Source organism: Mytilus galloprovincialis, chromosome 9 (assembly GCF_965363235.1).
Source record: "Mytilus galloprovincialis chromosome 9, xbMytGall1.hap1.1, whole genome shotgun sequence".
Classification (NCBI taxonomy): Eukaryota; Metazoa; Mollusca; class Bivalvia; order Mytilida; family Mytilidae; genus Mytilus; species Mytilus galloprovincialis.
Window position 1 is genome coordinate 20,642,167 of NC_134846.1, and position 20,181 is coordinate 20,662,347.

The window sequence follows — 20,181 nt, forward strand, 5'->3', positions numbered from 1 at the left end:
TTTTCTTGACTTTTGATTGTATTCAAATTAAGTTGTGTAGGACTCTTTGTAAACAACAAATGATTATGCTGGCATGAACATATCATACTTGTATAATTAGTGACTTAATCACAATGAAAATCTGTAATAGATCAAACTAAAGTAAAAGTCTCTATTTTTTTTACATAAATCTAAGCTTTACTTGCATACAATCCCTATTTTCTATTCGTCCAGATCAGGCCATGCAAAAATGATTGTTGGTTTCCCCTATCCCTGCCTGGAATGAAGATGTAAAAAAAGGAAGAATTGTTATACATGTAGGACTAAATTTAAAGAAGACATTATCTGATTATTGTTTAATAAACTGAATGTGACTTTTTTCCTTTGTAATACTGCATGGTTATTTCAAGCATTTCTGTTAAGTTTTATCATAACCAGAGTTCAATAGTTTGAGAAAAATCTAGCATAATGAAAGACGACATCTACAGCGATTCAAGCAAAATTTCTTTGACAAATCCAAACCAAGCCGCATCAAGATAAAATATGGTGTGGGACCAATAAATGATCAAATATTTATCTTGTCTGCCTACAAACAGTTGAATATGATACTTAGGATGATTTCAATAAGTCCTTACGTCAAAATTAAATTTGCGCAGCATTCCAGAGAGGGACATAAAAGGCTTCTCTTTTAAAGAATAATTTGTCGTTACAGCATTAAAAATAATTTCATTAACTTATAAACATATATTTATTTAAGTATTTCCTAGGAAAATGTTCTATCATAGCAGAAAATAAGAAATAAGGAGAAAAAGCACCCCCGTCCAGCCCCCCCCCCCCCCCCCCCAAAAAAAAAACCAAACAAAAAACAAGTAAAATAATTCTCATAAAATGTGTTTTGGAGACTCAATCTAGATGTTTTGACATACTGGCAACGTATGCATGGAACTAAAGTCTTGATGATTCTCGTAAAATAATGTCCGATCTTGCAATGAAGTTAAAATTTATTTATACTGCTTATTTCACAAAATCTTATAGTAAAACTAAAAATTATGACAAAGGGTCATTGTCGTTTGTCATTTGTTTCATTTCAAATTGTCTAAAGGAGAAATGACGAACATTTCCCCTGATCTCACTGAAGATAATTACCTAATTTATGTATATCAACACTTTGGTTAGCTTGCTTTCTTTGTTTGTTTATTTTGTTTAATTATTTTTTGATAATGTCCAATTGAATTTAAATATCATATATATACAGGTTTACATACCTATATGAAGATGTCAATCTTAATTACAAAGCTTGAATAAACATTTAAACAAACAAAGCAAGGAGGCCAACCAAAGTTGTACCCTACATGCATTAGGAAATTAGCTGTAAGGCAAAACATAATAATAAAATTAATACTCAGCGAATGTGAAATAAAATCAAAATTGTCGGTGGTAAAAACTAAATATAGTTATAAATTTAACTTAAGACAAAAAGAATTTCTCCAAGAATAATATCCAACAATAAATCTCTCCCTTTCATTTAGCTTCAACTATGACCTGAAAGATTGAAAACAAATTTTGATTTTTAATACCAGCAACAACCTTTGTTTAAATTTCCAAAATGAGCAATTTAGATTTATAATATTTTATCCTGTTGGAGAAATCTTACTTTGTAGTTTTCAAAGGAAAATTATTTCTAAAATAATTTTTGAATTAAAAACTTTTTTGTATTTTATATTTACTGTCTCGTTTATTCAAAACACTTGAGATAGTAATAACAGGGATTATATTTTATGATAGATTTATAACATTTTAGAATAAAAAACTTTAATTCATATATTATTCTATAATTTTAATTTCCTTATATCTTAAACAGTCAGGGGACTAAATACTGAAATAAGTGATTTTTAAATCACTTATTTGAGTAGCAAATTTGAAGTTTTGTCATAAATTGTGATTTTGAAGTTTTACCAAAATTTTAAACTGTGACATAGGTTTAAATAATATCTTTTCATTAATAAACTTGGAAAAAATGAACTTTTTGCTTCTTTTATGTAGCAAGTTTTATGCCTTTGATGATAATCATTTATCTGCAAATTCTATTTTAGTTGAAAAAATGCTATAATAATGGCTTTAATTTACATAATGAACTGATACTTTCTTAACAGATTTTTCCCAGCAGTGGGAGTATTTTTCCTGTGAAGTTCATAGTTTCATCTTTCAGATTATGTAATAAAATTCTACTGTTCGTGATAAAAATTTCACTGTTAGGGGACAGTTGAAATTAGTGGGGGTTATTAAAATAATGATACTTAAATAAGTGATTTTTGGGAAGGAAATTGAGGTATGATACTTAAACAAGTGATCTTAATGTCATTATCCTAGATTCAGTACAAGGTCATCACCTGAAATGACCTGGTCATCCTAGACAAAACAGATGTTTGTTCTGATAATTTTAGAAACATAATTAGTCCCTGGATCATTAGTATTCTATATTTAAAACTATAATAAAATTAAATCACTTCTTTTAGTGATTAATTTGTACTACTTAAATAGGTGATTATTAAAGAAAGACAACTCTTACTTCCAATCTTTATTGAAACAATGTTACTTTAATCAGTGATTTAGAAAATCACTCATTTATAAAGTAAGTCCCCTGACTGTTAAATATTCAGAAATAATGAATCACAAACTTGATGCAACAATTAAGTTTGTCTGAGTCAGGAAAAATAATGGTATAAAGACGTTCGTTCATGATTTTGTGTGTCCGTCTGTCAACAGTAGCGACCATAAGTTCATTTATATGGCAGACTTCTAAAATTGACACGGAAAAAAAATCACACTTCTAGTCTGATATAGTCAAATACTCTGTAAGTTAGCCAGTGTCATCTTTCATTTTTAGCTCACCTGGCCTACAAGGCCAAGTGAGCTTTTCTCATCACTTGGCGTCCGTCGTCCGTCGTCGTCTTTAACTTTTACAAAAATCTTCTCCTCTGAAACTACTGGGCCAAATTAAACCAAACTTGGCCACAATCATCATTGGGGTATCAAGTTTAAAAAATGTGTCCGGTGGCCCTGCCAACCATCCAAGATGGCCGCCATGGCTAAAAATAGAACATAGGGGTAAAATGCAGTTTTTGGCTTATAACTCAAAAACCAAAGCATTTAGAGCAAATCTGACATGGGGTAAAATTGTTAAACAGGTGAAGATCTATCTGCCCTGAAATTTTCAGATGAATCGGATAACCCGTTGTTGGGTTGCTGCCCCTGAATTAGTAATTTTAAGGAAATTTTGCTGTTTTTGGTTATTATCTTGAATATTATTATAGATAGAGATAAACTGTAAACAGCAATAATGTTCAGCAAAGTAAGATCTACAAATAAGTCAACATGTTCGAAATGGTCAGTTGACCACTTTAGGAGTTATTGCCCTTTATAGTCAATTTTTAACCATTTTTCGTAAATCTTAGTAATCTTTTAGAAAAATCTTCTCCTCTGAAACTACTGTGCCATTAATTTAACCAAACTTGGCCATAATCATCATTGGGGTATCTAGTTAAAAAAAGTGTCCGGTGACCCGGCCAACCAACCAAGATGGCTGCCATGGCTAAAAATAGAACATAGGGTTAAAATGCAGTTTTTGGCTTATAACTCAAAACCAAAACATTAAGAGCAAATCTGACAGGAAGTAAAATTGTTGATCAGGTCACGATGTATCTGCCCTGGAATTTTCAGATGAATCGGACATTTCGTTGTTGGGTTGCTGTCCCTGAAATGGTAATTTTAAGAAAATTTTGCTGTTTTTGGTTATTATCTTGAATATTATTATAGATAGAGATAAACTGTAAACAGCAATAATGTTCAGCAAAGTAAGATCTACAAATAAGTCAACATGACCAAAATGGTCAGTTGACCACTTTAGGAGTTATTGCCCTTTATAGTCAATTTTTAACCATTTTTCATAAATCTTAGTAATCTTTTAGAAAAATCTTCTCCTCTGAAACTACTGGGCCAAATTTAACCAAACTTAGCCATAATCATCATTGGGGTATCTAGTTAAAAAAATGTGTCCGGTAACTCGGCCAACAAACCAAGATGGATGCCATGGCTAAAAATAGAACATGGGGGTAAAATGCAGTTTTTGGCTTATAACTCAAAAACCAAAGCATTAAGAGCAAATCTGACAGGAAGTAAAATTGTTGATCAGGTCACAATCTATCTGCCCTGGAATTTTCAGATGAATGGGATAATCGGTTGTTAGGTTGCTGCCCCTGAATTGGTAATTTAGAGGAAATTTTGCTGTTTTTTTGTTATTATCTTGAATATTATTATAGATAGAGATAAACTGTAAACAACAATAATGTACAGCAAAGTAAGAACTAAAAATAAGTCAGTATGACCAAAATAGTCAATTGACCCCCTAAGGAGTTATTGCCCTTCATAGTCAATTTTTAACAATTTTCTTAAAATTTGAAGATTTTCAATAACATTTTTCACAGAAAGTACTGTTATAGATAGAGATAATTGTAAGCAGCAAGAATGTTTAGTAAAGTAAGATCTATAAACACATCACCATCACCAAAACAGAATTTTGTCATGAATCCATCTGTGTCCATTGTTTAATATTCACATAGACCAAGGTGAGCGACACAGGCTCTTTAGAGCCTCTAGTTTGTATTTTCAATAATTATTCTAATGAGAGGACAAAAACAGATTTTCATAACAAAAGCAGCGTGAAAGGTTATTTCAAACAATTTTTCATTCCAACGGATGGTGTTTCTGAAGGTAAATATTATGCGGCAACAACATCATAAGATCTGATACTGATACATGCATTTAATCTCTTGTATTACCGGATGATAAAGTAGGTGAATATATTTGCTATTCTTGGAAATTTAAATGTGAGTTTCAAAAGTCCAATTTGCGATTTTTTTTCAAATAGTGGGCCAGCAAGAAAAGTTTGTACTATGACGTCAGATGCAATGTTCTAAAGAAAGACAACTCTTTTCTTCAAAACAAACGAGAAAAAAAAACATGAAAATTACTCGTAACTTTTTTGAAAGGTCGGTGACACACACTTTTTTTTGCTTTATTTTGAAGATTACATACACATGGCACTTTCCTTCGTGAAATTTTGTATGGATAAATCACTGGCAGAAATTTTTTAATACCGGAAACGTTTTTCATTTTTCATTTTTATTTTTGGGGGGGATGAAATAAATCATATTTTTAAAGATCAAAACAATACGAGTTTTAAATTTTTGAACCTGTTTTGATAGATACAAATCTCACTGTTTAACGTGAAACAAGAACTATGCTTGTAGGTTTGATATAAAGGATTTTTTTGAGAGTTTAGATAACAAGCAAATATTATGTTAATATTCAGGAAACGTGAAACTGAGGTTGCTATAGTGACAAAAATAAGTCGGTGACCCCCAATTTGTTTCATCACATTTTGTTCCTCAAATCATGAAATACCTTCACACAAAATTTTAAGGAAAAATCACTGGTAGAAATGAATAGGTTGTTTGGTCTTTAAGTAATAATACCTAATTTGTTTACTATCAACCACCTTGACACTTTTTTACAGAAAATGTAAATATTTTAATTTGTCAGATGCTGTGAAAAAGTGTCCTTCAATTGGACATTCTTTTATGATAAGTACTATTAAATTCTGTCCTACAAGGTTGACATTCAATAAGAGGACTTTTTCACAGTGAAAGCTAAGTGTCCTTTAAAGGGAGATAATAAAAATGTCACTGATCTTTAATTCTGCTAAGTTTTTTTTTACCTATTCTGCATCAAGCAAATGAAAGATCTAGTCGATGAATCATGACTTATTGGGAGCTGTCAACAAGCACCAAATCTAAAGAAACTTCTGACCCGAGCAAAATTCAGTACACAGAACGAAGGTGGCAGAAATACAAAAATGGGGGGATCCCAGATGTGGAACATGCTAAATGCTAGAAGTAAAACTCTGAAATCAGGCACCGCAATTACACCGAAAAATATTATTTATTGTGCAACCTGTCCCACTTGTAATCAAAACTACATACAGGTCAAACCATTTGATAGAGGAAGAGTTCACAAACAGCTGTCTGGACAAAGGTCCCTTCAATTAGAAACTCTCCATGTTCTGAACACTTTGACCAATGTAGAAAGGGAAAATTTAAACTATATCCCTTTCAGGTCAGGTGAGCTTTTCTTATCACTTGGCGTCTGTCGTCCATTGTTGTGCTACACCTGAATTGGAAATTTTAGCGAAATTTTGCCGTTTTTGGTTATTATCTTCAATATTATTATGGAAATAGATAAACTGTAAACAGCAATAATGTTCAGCAAAGTAGGATCTACAAAAAAGTCAACATGACCAAAATGGTCAGTTGACCCCTTATTGAGTTATTGCCCTTTATAGTCAATTTTTGTCAAGTTTTTTTTTACAAATATCTTCTCTGAAACTACTAAGACAAATTTAACCAAACTTGTCCTCAATTATCATTAGGGTATCTAGTTTAAAAAATGTGTTAAATGATGCCATCCGGCGAACCAAGATGGCCAACATGGCAAAAAATTGTAACAAGGGTAAAATGCAGTTTTTTGCTAAAATCTCAGAAACCAAAGCATTTTAAGCAAATCTGACGCAGTTAAATTTGTTTCGTTAGGTCTAGGTCTATCTGCCCTGAAATTTCCGTAACAAACATGCAAAATGTTGTTGGGTTGCTGCCCCTGAATTGGTAATTTTAAGGAAATGTTGCAGCTTTTGGTTATTATCTTGAATATTATTATAAATAGAGATAAACTTTAAACAGCAATAATGTAGAGCTAAGTTAGACCTACAAATAAGTCAACATGATGAAAATGGTCAATCGACCCCCTTAAGGAGTTATTGCCCTTTATAGTCAATTTTTAACAATTTTCATAAATTTTGTAAATCTTGTAAAATTTTACAATATAGTTTAATAGTTTAACTACTGGGATAGATTCATAGGTTCATTAGATAGAGATAATTGTAAGCACTAAGAATGTTCAGTAAAGTAAGATCTACAAACACATCACCAGCATCAAAACACAATTTTGTCATGAATCCATCACTCTGCTGTGTCCTTCGTTTATGATATGCACATAGACCAAGGTGAGCAACACAGGCTCTTTAGAGCCTCTAGTTTCAGATGTGGACCTAAGATAAAATTCCACTTGAAGCCAAGGAACGCTATTTTATTTAACTGTATAAGCTGACTTTTAATAGGAAGTGAAATTCGGTCTGTGAATAAGATTCCGTAATATATACAAACTACCACATGACGTTACTATTAGGTAACATCACAAGTTGTTACTAGTAACGATAATAATTCTGTCTGATGAACTGTAAGGGATGCAGTGAAAGCGCTAACAGAAACAGTGTTCGATTTATAATGTGATTTTTTTTGTGTTTTTTATTTTTATGTTCTTTGAAAATTTCTTCATACATTGTTGGTCATCAAAAATGTGTGTCATTAATATTTACATGTACTTGGGACCTTTTGAATGTTCAACACTGTTCTATTTGCTTAAAAGTAATCTGAAGCAATTTCTAGACAACCTTCGATCATCAGGGTAAAAAGCCTTGTGACCTAAATATTGATTAATCAGTTAAGCTAATTCTTTTTTTTTTCATTAATAAAAAAATTCTACAGATGATTAAGTAATTATATATACTTAGTAACTTATATTTATTTCAAGCAAACTATAAGAATGTTTATAAAATTTAAAAAAATCACAGAATCTTAATTAATAAAAAAAAAAATTGCATTATTTGTTAAACATGTTAAAGGGACAGTATGGACTCAGTTCATCATTATGATAGGAGCACATGTCCTGTGCATGCTGTGTATATAGTATAATAGATTTATTATGTCTTGTCTATCTTAAGTTTGGTTAAACTGCCTACTGGGAAAACATTATTACATGTTTACATTCCCAATTACTACTATAATTAAGTCAATTATGTGTGAAAAATTTCAATTTCATGGGTTTTAATCTCGGTTTTAATCCCCCAGGATGTGAAATATTAGAATTTGTGTATATAAATGAAGAGATATGAAAATTTTATCCTCAGTACTGACTAGGTCCCAGTTTCTTAATTAAAGACAATAGAAATATTAAATTAGGGTAATAAAATCCCCCTCCCCCCCCCCCCCCAAAAAAAAATGAACATTGAGAAGTTCTCACTCTGATACATATTTCAATGATCAATTTAATCATCTTTTATAAATTAGATGTGAGGACATGCATGGATAGTTTTAAAACTCTTTCTTAACTTGGAAAAAGCACCTGGTTCCCTTAAAAACACAACATTTCAGGGGGAGGATGCAGAGCCTCTACATATTTACTCTTCTCCTGGATACTGATTTGTGAACATGTAAAAATAAGGCAGATAAATCACTCATGTGACCTCAACAACGATAGCGACAAATGTATAATTTTATTTACTTTTTTCAATTTCTCATTGATGTGTTGTAAATTTTCTGTTAGAAACTCACACGACTCTCTATCTAAACTAGTGTGACAGTAACACAAGACTGTTTTATCTTAATTTTGCATATTTTTTTTCTAGGTGTACAACTGTGCAAGTATTGAACATCAGCTTGAAATGCAATGTGACCTAAACAACAGTATAATAATGGACAGATGTAAGTAATGATAAAATAGTCAATGATATGGGAAATGTATGAAATTGTAAGAAAAAGTTGACTGGCATATTGTTTTACACCTGTCCCTCCGTCGGTCAGTTAACTATATATAGGTCAAAGTACAGCCTTCAGCAATGATCATACTGCATAGTCATATATAAAAAAGGCCCTGAAATTACAATTGTAAAATAATTCCAAACTAATGACCTTAATATTAATATACAAGTAAAATAACTAAAAAAAAATATGCAACACAGCAACAAACAACAACCACTGATTGTCCAGGTTCCTGACTTGGGACAGGCACAGAAGATAGCAGGATTAAACATGTTAGTGGGATCCAAGCCCTAATAAAATCATATTTTAGTTATTCTCCTCAAGAAAATCTAATATAATGTAATTAACATCAACCATTGTCAACACTTTTAAATGTTGTACTTAACTTTATATATAAAGAAGATGTGGTATGATTGTCAATGCGACAACTTTCCACAAGAGACCAAATGACACAGAAATTAAAATCTAAAGGTCACTGTACCATCTTCAACAATGAGCAAAGCCCATACTGCATAGTCAGCTATAAAAGGCCCCAAAATGACAAATGTAAAACAAGAAAACTAACGACCTAATTTATGTACAAAAAATGAAGAAAAAAAAATATGTAACACTTCAACAATTGACAACCACTGCATTACAGGCTCCTGACTTGGAACAGGCACATACATTACATTGTACCTTAATATTTTAATTCGCATATTGGTATACAATCTGTAGTATGTTTTTTCTTTTTTTCTTAAAAGTTATATGCAAGTGGGGGCATAATCTGTGTCCCATGGACCCAATCATGACATTTATTTATTCAGAGAATTTTGAAAGGAATAAATAATGAATAATTTTTAATAATTTTTTTTCATCTTTTAGAAAAGTCGTCTCCTGAAACAACTGAAACGAATCTACCTAAATTTGGCCACACTCATCATTAGGGTATGTATACATAGTTTTAAATGTGTTTGATGACCCTGCCAACCTACATGGCAGACATGGCTAAAAATAGAAAATAGGAGGAAAATGCAGTGTTTACTTATATCTCTGAAACTAAAGCAAAAGTATAACAGTTGCATTATTTCATGCATCAATTGTAAATGAGAATATCAGGTGAGCGATAAAGGCCCATTGGAGTCTCAACTTTCTATAGCCATTATTGTTATAGCTGGTCAGTGGTCATAAATTTATGAAAATAAGTCAATTATTTAACCTCAGAGCACTACCAACAGATTCTTATCCAGTGTATTTGATCATGTTGATGAATAAATTTTATTACAACTCGTTAACAGGGCAAGATATGGAAATTTATTTTTCTTCTGGTTTTATAATATTAAGAAAAAACAAAGGAAAATGATATTTTGATAAACATTAAACATGTTGTTGTGGTTTTGTGCTCTCTTGAACCATCAGATTATTACTGTACTGCAATAAAAAAAAAAAAAACATTAAAAAATATCAGGGATTTACGGGAACTTGAAGTAATTGAAAACTTGTTCAAATCCCAAACTGCACAATAACTTTACTTTGTATCAACCATTAAAGTGTTGTGAAATGTTTACACAATGCTTGTTAACACCAAACACTGATCAAGTCACTTTCGTCATTCTCATATTATCATGAATATGTTACTTTTTTAATAAGAAAAAGGATATATATTAGAGATGTATTTACAAGCAGGGACATCTGTGTCCCATGGACACATTCTTGTTTTATTTATTACATATTTTAGTGTATTAAAGTAATTATACTGCTTCCACCTTTCAATATTCTAACAAAGCTCTATCTCATTTATGGATAAATAAATGATACTACTCATGACCTCAACAGATAATTTTTTTTCAGGTTCTCTGGTCGTAAGAACCTGTTGGCCACACACATGAAGATTTTCATTGATCCTGCTTTCAGCTAAATATCAGAAAAATTAAGAACAAAGGAAAATATGCTGAAACTGTACAGTCACCGGTCAGGATTATTTCAGAAGTGAAATTAATTTACTGGTTAATTCCTTTGATTTGTAATTTTAAACAACACACAGAGACTTTGCATTATTGTTTTACAAGAGAGACACCAAAAGATGCGGTCAACATTTATCATTTTTATCAAAATACGCCCAGGACAAACCATGGATACACTTAACTTGAAATATGGTGCTCTCATACCACAATTGCCTGGAAGTAAAAGAAATAAAGAACCATTCATGTCAGCAATCAGGGGATAAGATGAAAGAATGCAGAATAAGGTACTGTAATATTCAGTCTTGATAAGAGTCCTGCTTCTCTATATATACATATGCTTTTTGTTATGCCCCGTCGTAGCGGAGGGGGCATTAAGTTTTATCCTTGTATGTTTGTACATAATATTAGATATAAGAAGATGTGGTATGACTTCCAATGAGACAACTCTCCATCCAAGTCACAATTTGTAAAAGAAAAACAATCATAGGTCAAAGTACAGTCTTCAACACAGAGCCTTGGATCACACCAAACAGTAAGCTATTATTAATTTAAGGACCCAAAACATTACTATTGTGAAACCTGCTGTCAAACATGAAAACCAACGGTCTAATCTATATAAAAAAAAGAGAAAAGACAAACACTTATAGTGCATGATTTTCTCACTGTGTTGAAGACCCATTGGTGGACTTCGGTTGTTGTCTGCACTTTGGTCAGGTTGTTGACATATTTCCCCCAATTCCATTCTCAATTTTATGAAGAAGTTATTGAACTTTATTCTTGAAAAAGAGACGGAGGTATCATGTTCACATGGCACATCTGTTTATTTGTTTTAGTTCACTATAAACCTAAGTTTGCTTAACCAAATGTACTGAAATTTAAACACAATGCTTATTACCACAAAAATCAGATCAAGTACTCATTTGGGTACTGTGTGTCACTTTTAGCATTCTTGATTTATGACCCTTTAAAATGTTATATGCAAGCAGGGGCATAATCTGTGTCCCATGGACCAATTCATCATTTATTTATTCAGAAAACTCTAAAAGGAATAAAAAATCCATAATGTTCATACAGATAAAACATATTGTTTTAAGGATTTTAATCTGTTTATTAAGTCACATGCAAACTCAATATTGCTCCCCTTTTAAATCTCGATCAGAGTTTGTAAACAGAAAAAAGTAACATAAAAGAATGCAGGTTGCCAGGAACATTCAAATTGGAGAAAGGGAAAAGAACACAACTCTACGCTAAATAATTTTGAAAACTTATTGGCTATACTATCTTTATTTATAAAAATGTCAAAAACATTATGTACATTATGATCATGTTGATTGTGTGAAACGTCACACAAGGCAATCAAAATGGTCAGGGGGGAAAAGAAGTTTTATTATAAATGTCAAATGGTTATAGTCTCAACCTATCAACATAATCAAAATTGCTGATTTCACAGTTAATATTTACTTTTAGCATGTTCAGCAGAATAGAACGTTTTTGTTATATTTTATTAAATGTTAATTTACTTTGGTCTTATAGGCAGGAGTGAAAGGAAGAGAAAGCTAGGCATCAGTAAAGAAACAGATCAATTTATAATATGTAATAATTCCATCTGAATATAACAAACATTGCACATGCTATGAAGATTTATTCACATGTATACTATGATTTGTAGTTATATTTTATTGTATATGTATTTGTAATATTAAAAGTACATGTATTTTACTTTAGAACAGTATTTTAATTTTTATATTTTGCTGTGGAGAATATCAAAGAAATTTAGAAAAAACATAATTAAAGATATAGTTTCTTCCATGTTTACTGTGACAAAAAAAAATGTGCAAATTAGGAAAATTGAATGAGGCTACATCATTGAATATTTTTGAGTTTGAGTTTTTTTTTCATTCCTATTTTAAAATTTCATTGGCATTTGAAATAATGAGTTGAAACTAGTTTTTATCAATTATTTTGTTCTCAAGATGTACAACAGTAGAGAAGGTTAAGGTTTTGTGTACACTAGTTTACTATGATGTAATGGTCAAATAAACTTGAAACTTTGTACTTTCAAGTGTTCATTTAAGTCAGTGTTTTTTAAACAATTACAAATAAGTTACTGAACATGGAAATCTGATTGTGGAAGCAGCTAGAGTATAATGTGTTATGGACACATATATATATATCTCAATCCCATAGAGCATGGCCCTCCTCACCAGCCTCTCAGTAATGGCATATTGACTTTGAAAATTTCCTTTGTTTAGACTGAAATATTTGTGATAAGTCCAGTTTAAGGAGAACCACTAAAAGTAGGTCAGGGATAATTTATATGCAGTTGAATAACCTTTTGGACAATGCATGTGCTTAGGGATTTTAATAATCCTGAACGCTAAATCATGGTTTTATAACTGACAATCTTTTGCAGTTTTCTGTTTATATGTTAAAGTTTATGCTTAGGCCAGTTTAATATCGACCACTTTTAAATAGGATTTAGAGAATGCATAGGCCCCCCTTTTTGTGGGACAAATTTGGTTGATATTATATTTAGGGAATTACTGAAGCATGACAAAAGGGATGCAGTATAGAGTAACCTTATTATTTCTAAGAAATTACTTTTTTTTTAAAGAAATGAAAAGTATGGTTATAAACATATTTTTTATGAATTAAAATTTTAACAAATGTTGGAAACAAATTTATGTAAAAACTTTTATAATGTATCAAAATTATGTGTTGTAAAATCTGAATGATTTTTTTTTTCTGGATTTTCCTCAATATGTTTAAAAAACCAAAATGCATAATTTTTTCTTGTAGATTTTATTTCGGGATTTTTCCCGAAATGGGTAAAAAAAATCTATGTAACAAGTGTGTGTCTGATATTAGATTTATATTTTCGGGATTTTTCCCGAAATGTGAAAAGAAATTATTAGTCATGAGGTCTAGCATATACATTTGAATTTTCGGGATAAATCCCGAAATATTTGAAGACATCTGTGTCATACATGTTGTACTTAGTTTATTTTTGTCGGGATATTTCCCGAAATGCGTTTCAGATCTGTTTGTTAAAATGCTCTGCCAACATATATGTAATAAATAATAATGTTGAGAATGATTTCGGGACATTTCCCGAATAATTTGTTGTCACATACATATTTGCTACAAAAATTTTGAAACTTTCATATATTTTGGGAAATTTCCCGAACAATAAATGTAAATTTTATCAATTATAAGAATAAAAACATGGAATGTTGTAAAAAATGTGTGTTTCTTTATGAAATCTTCATTCAATTTATAGTAAACATTGAAAAAGATTATAAAAAGGAATAAAATGGATTTTACTCTTTTAAAATAGAGTCTGTTAAAGATACTTATTTTTAATCACCAGATGTGCTTTATCTCTTAATCTAATTATTTGAGATGTCATGTTAAACAGGACCATAGGATATTAATTAAGTGGTTCAAATAAGTCGGAAAGCTACGGACGCCCATATGACCTCCCACAAATATAATTTGAATTCGAAATCACGAATTTAAATCGTTATTACGAATTTTATAATTCGTTATAACAGGTTAAATTTGTGAGAACGAATTGTTGGAAATCGTTATATCAGATTTTGTAATTCGTTACGAATTATTACGAATTAAATTCGTTATCACAATTTTTTGTAATGTGTGATACCGAATTAAAATCGTTATAACGAATTGTATAAATGGTTATTACGGATTAAATTCGTGATAACGAATTTGTGGAATTTGTTATCACATTTTTTTTTTATGTAATTTGTGATTCCAGATTAAAAACATTTTCTCCTAAATTTGAACTACCTCACCTGGCACACAGGGTTAAGTGGGCTTTTTTTCTCTTTACTGAAACCTTTTGGTCAAAGTTAAACAAACTTGACCACGAGCAATTTAGTTTTAACGATTTCTATTTTAAAAATTAGCAAAATTGATTGGACACTTAATTTGGTTGTTTGTTGGTTTTGTTTTGTTTTTGTAAATTAGCGCTGAATGGGCACAAGTTCAGAACGGTAAAAGTGACGTCACCCAATTTCAAACTTGATCATCAGACTCAGTGTTTTGTGTTAATAAACATTGTGTATTAATTCAATAACATTTGGTTGAGGCAAACTAAATGTAGAGAGCGGAAATTACAGAATAAGCACTACGTCTTTGACCATTTGTAAAGGGGCATAACTCACGAACTATAAAAGAGACGCCCTTCAATTTCAAATTTTATCTGTGTGTTTTAGTAATTGGCATAGTGTATAAGTTGAATTTATAACATTTGGTTGAGGCAAACGGAAACCATTTCTGGGAACGTACCCGACAAACGGACTGGACTGACGGACAAGGGCTAGACTAAACTTCTCCCACGCCTAGCGGCGGGGGCATAAAAAATGTGTTTGATACCCATAATTCGTGACAGTAACATTTGTATTCCTTTTTCTTAATTTAAAGTCTTCTTAGACAGGCGATTTCCTTCGTGTGTATCGCCAATTAATATATTTTACACAGAAGCAAAAGAATTAGTTTCGGCAACATGGTTAATCGAAGTGTAAAATCTAAGATTTTCATCCCTAGGTTTACATTTCGATAAACCATGTTGGCGAAACTATTTCCGTTGCATCTGTGTAAAATGTATCCAGGTACACACACTAATGATATTCACCGCTTAAAAAAACTTTGGTAGAAAATAAAAAATAAAAATATTTCGGTCAAGAAATATGAGAATTAGACAAGTTTTCCCCCGGAGAGTTTCGGTGTGTAAACTGGGTCGCTGGCTAATAAACCCACCCGTTTACACGACAAAAATTTCTAGGTATAGTGTAAAATGCGTTAAAACTAAATTGATTGCGGTCAAGTTTGTTTCACTTTGTCAAAAAGGTTTTAATGATTTTTGTAAAAGTAATAAACAGCGATGGGTGCAGAGTGAGGAAGAAAGCTCTCTTAATTCTGTGTGCCATGTGAGCTAAAAATCTGTGATAATGAATTTTAATCTGAAATTACCAATTACAATAAAAACTGTGATAACGAATTCCACAAATTCGTTATCACAAATTTATTCAGTTTAAACAAATTCTACAATTCGTTATAACGATAAAATCGTTATAACGAATTTATCGTTATCACAAATTACAAAAAATTGTGATAAGGAATTTAATTCTTAATAACGAATTACAAGATCTGTTATAACGATTTTCACCAATTCATTATCACAAATTTAATCTGTTAAAACGAATTATAAAATTCGAGATAACAATTTAAATTCGTGATTTCGAATTCAAATAATTTTATACTTTTGGGAGGTCCTAAATGGGCTTCCGTAGAAAGCAATACTACTGAATGTTTCACGATTGTCATGTTAATAAGATAAGAAATCCAAAAATTAAAAAGATAAAGACAAATATTTTATGTATTGATATCAAACATTTTAATCCAATTCTTTTTACACGGGAATAGTTCCGCCTACTGCATTGAGTGACAGTTTTTCTGATTAATATAAATAGTATATCTTGGAGAATTCTTAGTTGTTATAAACATGTATAAGCAGTTAATTATTTAAGAGGTAGAAGATTCTTTTCAGAATTGTCACAGACTTATTACCTAGGGGTTGGGTAAGCGTTTATCAAAGACAAATTCTCGTCCATTTTCGAGAATATACCGTCCACTTTTAAGGGTATGACGTCACTTTAAAGGGTAGTCTGATGCAACATTAAGGTATAGCGTCCAAGTTTAAAGCCCAAATATGGCGTCGGTGTCTCGATGTCCGAATCATACGGTCCAACCTCAAATTCGCGTCCCGATTTCATAGTCGGCAATGGTGTCCGCGTTAAGGCCCAAATATGGCGTCGGCGTTCACACCCAGGTCCAAATATAGCGTTAGCGTCCGACGTCCACCTTTATGGGTTCATTCTGTCCCACAAACACTACTGACAACTCTCCACAAGAGACCAAAATGGCACAGAAATTAACAACTATAGGTCACCGTACGGCCTTCAACAATGAGCACAGCCCATACCGCATAGTCACCTATAACAAGTCCCGAAATGACAATGTGAAACAATTTAAACGAAAAAACTAACGACCTAATTTATATACAAAAAATGAACGAAAAACAAATATGTAACATATAAACAAACGACAACCACTGAATTACAGTCTCCTAACTTGGGACAGGCACAAACATAGAGAATGTGGCGAGGTTAAACATGTTAGCGGGATCCCAAACCTCCAATAATCTGGGACTATGGTGTAACAGTACAACATAAGAACGAACTATAAAAATCAGTTGAAAAAGGCTTACTCATCAGATGGAAAAAAATACAAATATATAAGATCAATACAATACATACAGACCATATATATATCGAAACCAATATATACTAAGCATTCAGCCAATCAAGCAAAATGCATCTTAGAACCAAAGATCATTTTCACACTGTATATGGGTTAGAGATCTTAAAACAGAGTTTTTTTGGACACTGTATATGGGTCAGAGATACAGTTTGTATACAGACTGTATCTAAAAATTAGACCCATAGATAAAGCATACAGAAAATGCATACAGACTGTATATAAGAGCCACAGGCAGTGAAACACTTTATCTTGCAGTAACAGGCAAAACATACAGACTTTTATTTCAACTTGGAACAACTTACAATGCATACATACTGTGTCTCTGATCCATAGACAGTGTTAACCGACTAAATCTAAGATATACCGACAATAGAAGTATCTTAGACTCATAGTCAAAGCATATAAACAATGTATAAAGACTAAGAACGACGTACAATACATAAACTTAATTTAATTTACAACAAAGAAAATGCATACAGACTGTATCTGGGAAGCACAGACAATGCATTGACTGTGTGTAATCAAAGAACCTTTGTGAGCACGCTCACATACTTCACAGCCCGACATTGTCACCAAGCAAACAAAATTTCAACATATTATTTAGTTCAAACACGCATGAAATTCTGTTGTGTAATTTCAGAAGATATGCAGAAGTATATTTAGGCCGAAATTCTAAGTTCAGAAGGCATAGTTCCTAATTCCTAACAAGAGTACACACGTTGAAATTTCTCTCCTTATTTATGTTGATAGACCTAAATATAAAGTTTTACTACAATTATCACATAAACTTATTAATAACATGACCAAAGAAAATGAGATCAAGGTCATATGACCAAAATGAGGAATACATTTACACCTTACAATCATTCAATACACATCAGGTCAAGGTCAGATGACACTTGGCACAAAAACTAAACACTGAACAATGAACCTCGAAAATGAGGTCAAGGTCAAATGAGACTTGCGAGGCTGACATCATAAGATATTTCCAGACACCAAATAAAGTTGACATATTGCATATAGTATGAGAAAAAACGAACAAAACTCAAAAGCTTAACTTTGACCATTGAACCAAGGAAATGAGGTCAAGATCAGATGACACCTTCCAGTTGGATATGTACACCTTACAATCCTTCCATACACCAAATATACAAGACATATTTCATAAAGTATCTGAGATATAGACTTGACCACCAAAACCTTAACCCTTTTCACTGATCCATGAAATGATGGCGAGGTCAAGTGAAAACTGTCTGATGGGCATGCTGACCAAGGTACGCAAATACTAAACATAGTTACCCATAATATGAGAGAAATTACCAAAACTCTTAACTTTTTTTCAAGTAGTCACTGAACCATGAAAATGAGTTCAAGGACAATGGACATGTGACAGACGGAAACTTCCAAACTTAAGGCATCTGTATTTAAAGTATGGAGCATCCAGGTCGTTCGCCGTCTAAAATATAAAGCTTTTAAGAAGTGAACTAACACTGTCGCCGCCGCCGCCGGATCACCATTCCTATGTCGAGCTTTCTGCGACAAAAGTCGCAGGCTCGACAAAAACAAGAATGTGTCCATCGTACACCGTTCCCCACTTTAATCATGATTTTCTGCCAATATGCACATTTACATAGAATGTCCTAACTATCTAAAAAATTCATGAAACTCTGTTGTGCTCTTTAGACAGATTTTATGACAAACTGTTGTAGGAGTATATAGAAAATCAATGAATTGATAATTTCATAATTTCCTCATTATCTACAAAGATTTATAAAACTCTGTTATGTGGTTTCAGAGGAGTTGCAATAACGAGAACAGGACTGATGGATCAAAAACATTGTACCATAAAGAACTTTGTTTGGTTTGGTATAATAAAGGGTCTGCTAAATAATGTAAGGCTGAGATAAATTAGTCATTTGGTCACACCAGTTTTTTGGCGAGGTTCGTTTTGTTCAGTCTGTGATGTTCTTTGTTGTGTTTTGCATTCTGTTGTTTGTTTTTTAATCTTTCTCTTTTTTTTCCGTGGTTTTGTCAGTTTATTATTGACTTATGTGTTTGAGTAAGCCTTTAGTATCTTTCGCCTCTCTCTTCAGTCAATTTGATTATGTGGGACATACAGATTTAGACCCAAACTTGTCTCTGATTGTTTCGTGATTATTGCAGATGTAAATCATACTATAAAATTGAGTATGAAAATGGGGAATGTGTCAAGGAGACAACAACACGACCATAGAGCAGACAACAGCCGAAGGCCACCGATAGATCTTCAATGTAGCGAGAAACTCCCGCACACGGAGGTGTCCGTCAGCTGGCCCCTAAACAAATATGTATACTAGTTCAGTGATAATAGACGTCATACTAAGCTCCGAATTATACACAAGAAACTAAAGTTATAAATCATACAAGACTAACAAAGGTCAGAGGCTCCTAACTTGGGACAGGCGCAAAATTGCGGCGGGATTAAACATGTTTTTTGAGATCTCAACCCTCCCCTATACCTGTAGCCAATGTAGAAAAAACAAACGCGAAACAATACGCACAGTAAAACTCAGTTTAAGAGAAGTCCGAGTCCGATCTCAGAATATGAAACAAAAGAAAATAAACAAAATGACAATAATACATAAATAACAATAGACTACTAGCAGTTATTGACATGCCAGAACCAGACCTTAATTAAACTGATTGAAAGATTATGTCTTCATCATATGAATATCAGGCACAATCCCTCCTGTTAGGGGTTTAGTATTATACCGTCATGAAATATACAACCCTCTTATTTACAATATCATTTGATCAACACCTATTTACAAGGGTCTATTTGATATGATTTTTCTCATTGTTGAAGGCTGTATGGTTGCATATAACTGCTTACATCCACTTTATTTGAACTTGAGTGGATACATGTAGGCGTCTCATTGGCAATCATACCACATCTCCGTATTTTTACAGTATTGTATCAGTACTGTTACCTAATAACAGGACAAAACAAGACAGCAATTTGACAAAACTAAAGACATACATACTTGATTTTCTTTCTCTAAAGATATAAACAAAATTTTCATAGTTCGTATCTGAACATGTACACAGCCATGGGAATTTTAAGGGACTATATTTCAGTGTGCATATATTTAGTAGCTAATCTAGCTACTTCCTGTTTATCAGACCGGTACCTTAGAAAAGAATTGTGACAATATATCCAATCT

At 32.1% G+C, this 20,181-nt stretch overlaps 1 protein-coding gene and 1 long non-coding RNA gene across 2 annotated transcripts in view; both read left to right on the forward strand.

Moving 5' to 3' along the window:
• Positions 1–13,876, forward strand: part of LOC143044595 (uncharacterized) — a 14,353-nt gene extending 477 nt beyond the window's left edge. Inside the window, exons 2-5 of the long non-coding RNA XR_012968725.1 lie at positions 8,558–8,633; positions 9,555–9,617; positions 10,521–10,917; positions 12,167–13,876. This is a non-coding gene — a long non-coding RNA (uncharacterized LOC143044595). The remainder of the gene's footprint in view (positions 1–8,557; positions 8,634–9,554; positions 9,618–10,520; positions 10,918–12,166) is intronic.
• The window catches only part of LOC143044598 (uncharacterized), a 92,278-nt gene that overhangs the window by 47,443 nt on the left and 24,654 nt on the right, over positions 1–20,181 (forward strand). The gene's annotated exons all lie outside the window — the stretch shown is intronic.